Source organism: Ambystoma mexicanum, chromosome 6q (assembly GCF_040938575.1).
Source record: "Ambystoma mexicanum isolate Mex_15411 chromosome 6q, UKY_AmexF1_1, whole genome shotgun sequence".
NCBI classification, from domain to species: Eukaryota; Metazoa; Chordata; class Amphibia; order Caudata; family Ambystomatidae; genus Ambystoma; species Ambystoma mexicanum.
The window spans coordinates 607852741-607859968 of NC_090937.1; the positions used below are offsets into that span (position 1 = coordinate 607852741).

Consider the following 7228-nt stretch of genomic DNA (forward strand, 5'->3'; position numbering starts at 1 on the left):
TGACAGTTCCTCGAGAATAGATTTATTCCTCTTATCGGGCAGACTGGTGGGGAGGGTCTCTGGGGTCGCAATCCTGCCACGCACAATCTCTGACCATTCCCCCGTGCTCCTGCAGATACAACTCGGCGACACACATTGCCGCCGAGACCCGCTTGGCGCTTCAAATCCACCGCCCTGGCTGATATTGTCTTTAAAGCCGAGGTACTGGCAGATATAACCACGTTCTTCGAAAAGAACAATACAACCGACACATCTGAAGGGACCAGGTGGGAAGCCTTTAAGGTTTATATCAGAGGGATGTGCATCTCTAGGGAGGCAGGAGTCCTGAAAGCTATAAGGCAAGCCCTAACCATATCGGAAACCAAACGTAAAGAACTCGAACAGGAATACCTGACCACTCAGTCCACACAGACCCTAGCTGAGACCAGAGCAGAGCTGGAAAGGTTTGAGTCACTGGCTACGAGTGAGGTGTTATACTTTACACGCCCTGCGGCTGCCCGTAAATATGGAGACGGGGACAGACCGGGTAGAACCCTGGCCAGGTTGGTGCGGGCAGAGACTGGTGGGGACCGCATTGATAACATTATAGACGGGGGCGGAGTAAGACACTGGTCAGACAAAGCCATACTAGACACCTTCACTAGCTTCTATGCCAACCTGTACGGTCCCCAACCGGAGCATTCGGCCCTAGACCTAGACAACCTACTAGAGAACACCCCTATGACCCTCATCTCCCAAGACACCCGTGAAATATTAGACGCCCCGTTTACTTTGGAGGAAATTGTTCAAGTATTATCTGGCCTTCCTAAAAACAAAGCGCCTGGTCCCAACGGGCTCACGTCCGAGTTTTACCAGGAACATGTGGCCATATTGGCGCCTGTCTTACACGGGGTCTGGTCCGAGTCACTTCGTTTGAAATCCCTCCCCCCCTCCCTTAGGGAAGCCTTGATAACTCTCCTTCCCAAGCCTGGAAAACCTCCGGATGAATGTGGATCCTACAGACCCTTATCCCTTAATAATACTGACATGAAAATCTTTGCTAAGATAGTTGCAAACAGGTTTCTCCCTTTCATGTCCCACATGATCCACTCGGACCAGTGCGGTTTCATCCCTGGTCGCTCCACGGCGCTTAATATCCGCCGCCTGTTTAATGTGGTGTCCAGAATTGACCCATGCGCCGATGCGGTGGCGGTTACGCTGGATGCCCAAAAAGCTTTTGATATGGTCTCATGGCAATATTTATGGGCCGTGCTGGACAAAATGGGGGTGGGTCCAAATATGACCTCGTATATAAAACTCTGATACACTGACCCACGTGCTAGGGTCCTTGTTAACTCTGTTTCCTCCTCTTCATTTACACTATACAGGGGCACTCATCAGGGATGCCCATTCTCTCCCCTCCTTTTTGCGCTCGCTATCGAACCCATGGCTGACCACGTTAGAGGATGCCACAGTAATAAAGGCATTCGACTACTGGATGCACCAGAGATCATCTCTCTATATGCAAATTACATCCTCCTATATGTCAAAAATCCCTCCACGAACCTGGACCCGATCATCCGTGATATTACTAAAATAGGTACGTTCTCAGGTTTTACAATCAACTACTCTAAGTCCGACATCTTCCCTCTGACTGTGGCAACTCAACAACCATCTTGTGAGTATCCTCTGCGATGGTCCCCGGGTGGGGTTAAGTATCTCGGAGTGCAGGTGTCACTAAACAAATCCTCCCTACTGAAAGACAATTACGGAGCCGCGGCACAACTTGTCACCTCCAGGTGTTCCAAATGGCGCAACTTACCCCTGTCTCTGGCGGGCAGGCTCTCCCTAATAAAGATGATTGTGGTCCCCAAGCTCCTGTATGTTTTTGTTAACGTACCACTCTGGCCTGGGATACAATACTTCAAAAGGCTCCACTCGGAGTGTGCACAATTCCTCTGGCACCTGGGCTCGGTCCGGAAAAAGTGGCAACACATGACGCTGCCCTATGACAAAGGGGGTTTCACAGCCCCAGATCTTCGCCTGTATTGGAATGCGGCACAGGCCCAGCACGCTTCCCATTGGTACATCCTCCAGAATCCGCCCATACATGTAAAACTCGAGAAACTGGCGGGAGGGGGGGACTAATATCATGACCCTACTACTGCACCGCGAGTTTCATACTGACGCCCAGGCAGACCCGGTGGCCACCACGCTCAGGGCGTGGGGGAGTATCCTGGGCTCTGACCAAGAACAGCACCCTTACTATAAGTGGCTCCCCCTGTGGCAATTTCCCGGTCTCCCCCCCACGCATGACCAACATCTTGCACACCACTGGGAAAACCTGGGCTACCGTGCCCTTACTGACCTCTTCCCGGATGGAGCCTTTATCACCCCTCAGACATGGCGCCCTGAACATTCCGGCTCTCCGCTCGAAATGCTGCAATATTATAGACTCAGGGCCGCGGTGCGGGCGGTGTGGCCCTCTTGCCCTATTGAACCCCCAGACTCTCCTGAAATACAATATATAGCAAACTCCGGAGGTGCCAAGGGAATAATATAACACCTGTACAAAATGCAACTGAGTAAATCTGCGGTTACCCCTCTCAGACCACGAGACGCATGGGCCAGGGAACTCGAAATGGAAATTACAGATGATCTCTGGGGCACAATGTGCACACACACACGTAGGGTCTCCATTAGCGCTAGGTTCCGCTGCATACAATTTAAGCTCCTTAATAGGCTCTACTACACTCCATACAGGGTTGCCTCATTTAAAGGAACCTCAACTCCCGTGTGTCCTAAATGTAACTCCCACGAAGCAGATCACATACACATGTTCTGGTCCTGCCCCACACTCAACACATTCTGGGAGGCCGTAACAGAGGCACTCTCCGAAATAGTTGGTTCGCCGGTGAAAAGGGAGCCACTTGCCCTATTGTTTGGTGCTTGGGAGGGTGAGACTGTAAGGAAAATGTCAAAATTTTTGAATGTAAGCACTCTTGTGGCCAAAAGATGTATATTGCAATGTTGGAAGCGCCGCAGTCCTCCCACCTTCTCGATGTGGCTAAAGGCCCTAACCTGGACACAAACGTGCGAGGAAGGATACATTGGTTCCCTGCCTTCGAGATCACGACCCAAGAATGTCTGGTCGGAATTTTGTAGCTACTTCAATAGTAGAGATGAGGTGGAATGGACTCCAACTACGCCACCAGGTCAGCCCGTTATACCATGTGAAGTCTAACTTGTCTCATCGGTTTCCCCTTTCCTGTGTGTGCTTGTGGTCATCTCTCTGCGTCACCACTCAATGTTATTTCCTGATAGTCATCTGCACCATGGTGAGCTGTCATGCGCGCGGTTGTGTTACCGGCTCATTGCCTTATAAATTGTACTGTGCCTGTTTTAACCCTTTATGCCAATAAACAAAAGTTTAAAAAAAAAAAAAAACTATAGCCCATAATTTCATTGGGTAATCCTTTTTGTCCGATCAACCCTGACTTCTTTAAGGAAGAGGGGTGTCTTTGTTCTTCCATCATCCAGTCTTTTGTCCAACTTTCCCCAACACCGGCCTTTCAGTGGAGAGGTCTGAAATCCAAAATTCTTCAATCATCCTAATTTTTCTGTCAGGCTTCCCCAATCCAGACCAAAGTAGGGGGGTCTACAAACAAACTGCGAAATCACCCTGCGTTTATTTTAAACCAAAAGTGTGGGTGAAATCATAATTGCCACATGCATTTGTCCAAATCTGAAAAACTAAACTGCTAGCCTTTTAAGCGCGCAGGAAAATCGAAATTGTGCAGCACTACATTTGCAAATTGTGTTCACTGACCAGTGCTAATTATTTCTTGAAGTGAAACTTGAAGTAAGTAAAAAGTCGTGATTTGTGTTCTTTTCAACTCACTTGTGTGATTTATATATGTTGCGAGAAGCTTATTGTGTTGTGCCACAGATAAAGTGGTGTTTGACATTTCAGTGTGAGTTTCATAACATCTAATTCAAATAAATAAAAATATCTATTATCTCAATACCCCAGGCCTGGTTCTTGGCTTAGTGTGGCACAGGCGGAGAAAGCCTTGGTGATATTATATGTTGTTCAGACAAGGCTAAGCAAACTCAATATTACAGAAATAACGGTATTTAGTGTGGCGCTTTAACTGGTGGGGAGAAGGTCCATCCCATGTTAATAGTGGTCCTCAATAGATATCGTTACACTCATCCACTTACTCCCTATGACCCAAACAGTTAAGTTGTATAGACAGGAACGCTGGGATAAACTACACTCTTAAATGAGGGTGACATTTAGTCTGTCGTTCTTCTAGGAGTAAGACCCTGGACTGAGCTTGCTGGGAGTTAATGAAGTATGATAGCAGCTTAAAGAGGAAGGCAATGGTGGTGTGGGACTTCAGAGTACTCCTTGCAGGAGTTAATCTGCATAATTCTGCCTTGCCTATCCTTCTAATTCTGTGAGGAAGTAACGTTGTCTTGTTAATAGAGGGCAGCAAATAAATCTTAAGCTCAGAAGGGTTGCTGAGTCAGCCTTTGCAAGCCTACAATTAACGATGTGTGCATTTTCCTGAGCCCAGTGTCACTAACATGTGATATTTAATTATTAGGGGGGCTGTTGAGTGCTATATGTTACCTTCCCGTTGATTCACAGCTCTTGGGTTTGTACAAGCGACATGACATTGCTATATAAATGCAAAATTATTATTATTATTATTATTATTATATGTTATGTTTCTGTGTTTTATACCACGCAAAGCTGCCATTTTAATGGTCTTGAGGAGCTCTAAAATGGCATAATAAAACATGACGTAATACAGCATGACATAAAACTATGTATCAGAAGGTGCTCATATAACTAAACCATTGTTATGCCCAAAAATTGAAGGGTATGGTAGGGTTAGGCTAATGTACATATAACTAAAACGAAAAATATGTGTAACTCCCTTAAAGATGAAATATGGCCTTCGGTAATTATCGAAGTTTGAAAGGAATAATTCAAATAAAATACAAGGACGCAAAGAAATGGAAGTGCAAAGGGGTGGCAGGGAGGGGGAGAGTGAGAGAAAGAGAGAGAGAAAGAGAGAGAGAGAGAGCGAGAGAGAGAGAAAGAGAGAGAGAGAGAGAATATGAATGGGGGAGGGTAACACCCACATCAAGGCATCAAGATAGACAGATGTACCAATAAAAAACACAATTGGAGTCGAATAATTAGGGCCGTCACTCCTTTTATAAGCCAAAACTATGACATTAGAGTACAGATAGGGAGAATGCCATTTGAGGAGGACATACGGTTTGTAGGTGTTGTTTGGTTATTTGCCCACCCATTGACTGCCCATTGACTGCCCATGGCCATGCTAATCCCTCAGGCCATCCCCACCCAGTTCCTGCCCCTACCCGCCCAAAACCCCTCCTCATGGGTAATCTTAGAGCTTGCTTTATTCAAGTCTTACCATCAAACATTGCACTGGAAGTACCTGCCAGTGTTTTTTCAAAGCATTCTGCTAAGAGTTAATGACTTAATTGGAGTTCTAAAACCACTACTGGTGCAATACAAATGTCAACCAGGTCTGCCTTCAGTCACTCAATGTATAAGTCCTACACCGCCCTTCACACTGAAATCCTGTTAAAAACGAGCATTGGCAAAGCCAACTGTTTTGGCTTGTGTATAAGCATTAGACATTTGCCAGGCACTGCTATCACATGCGCAGGTGCGTGTACCGTTTGGCACCATCAATGGCCAGTTAATACCACTATGCCTATGCCTGGCAAGTGCCTTTCATAAGCCTACACAAAAGCCCAACGGTTGGCATTGCCAATTCTTGTTCAAATGTATGACTGTGGTGGGATTACATTAAAACCTGTCAAAAACACACATTAATTTTCTCTAAAGTAGGTTAACAGACATGGATACCTCGTCCACAGTAGTATACATGGGAAATTGGGCATAACCTAGTCAAGTAAATCCTCAACACAGCCTTTCAAAACCCAGGCATGATTAGATTAAAATCTGTGGAAACCCCCATGCATTAACCAACTATAACATACAAATAAAATATCAATATCAATAATCTCCATAATGGGCATTATTCAGGCACCAGGAAGAAGAACATTAGTTCATTCCGTCAATATATTTCAAATGTCTCTTTCCTTCAAGAGATTTCGATGCAGCCAGGGCGAGCATGCAGCTCTCTTGTCTGTTCTGGGCACAGGCATCAGGAAGCAGAGAAACTCAGCCTGTGTGCTGTGGGTCACCTAACACTTATTCGATGCGTTCATGTCTTACCCTAAAGAACCGATTATAAACTGTGCGGCTTTTTACCTCATTTTTTCAAACATTGTGCTATACAATGCACCATTTCAACATTTTCTCTCGGGTAGAGCTCCCTCAAACCTGCCTATATTCCTTGAATCTAATTCCCAGTGATGTTTACGCCCCTCCACCGAAAATATTCGCCAGCATAAACTGACCTTGAATCATTCAGAGTGCAGGTGCCCTCATAGGAGTTGAGTTATCTGCGCCTCCTCCGCCTACAGCACAGAAAGGTGTCTCCGTCCGCCTCAGACTGGCATAACTGAACAGATCGCCCGCTCTGCTGCTCACCTCTTAAGATACCTCTTGTAACATTTTCCTTCGCTGCACACTGCTGTTATGCCTGCAGCAGCAGGGCCCAGTGGTGTCATCCTGCAGGAGGCAAAAGAATGGCGCTCGGCACATACCAGCTGAACATCTAACCCGACTTGTTCAACCGACGGATTTAGATTCCAACCGAATGCAGTCAACCTGAGTATTTGTCAAGGTAACATGATTTAGCAAAATGTGCTTAATTCCGGCTGGGCATCCTGTTCAAATGCAAATTACCTGTTAGGCTAGGTTCAGTGTTTGAACACACAGCGCTCAAAAAATGTCTGGGTAGGAACACTGAACGTTTAATTAACACGTTCAATATTTAAGGGCTTTATTCACAGAACGTTCTCCTATGGGATTGCGCCATTATAAAACGCAGCCATGAACCAGGCCCAACTGTGTTTTTTTTCTAAAAGATAACGATTCCCAAGAAAAGCCCTTTAGTATGTTTTATGTTATACCGCTCCTTTCTATTAGCAGTGAAATCAAAAACGCAGATAAAGACACTGCGAGAATGAAAGGAAATCTTGAATTATTATCAGCAGCACCCTCCGCGATCAGTAAATACATTCATGTAGAGGGAAGGACAAAAGAAACATTTCTAACTGCGTAGTAGTG

General features: G+C 45.9%; 1 long non-coding RNA gene across 1 annotated transcript in view; it reads right to left on the reverse strand.

Annotated features, from left to right (window-relative positions):
- The window catches only part of LOC138515534 (uncharacterized), a 494176-nt gene extending 487511 nt beyond the window's left edge, over positions 1–6665 (reverse strand). Inside the window, exon 1 of the long non-coding RNA XR_011282057.1 lies at positions 6587–6665. This is a non-coding gene — a long non-coding RNA (uncharacterized lncRNA). The remainder of the gene's footprint in view (positions 1–6586) is intronic.
- Between the last annotated feature and the right edge of the window lie 563 nt (positions 6666–7228).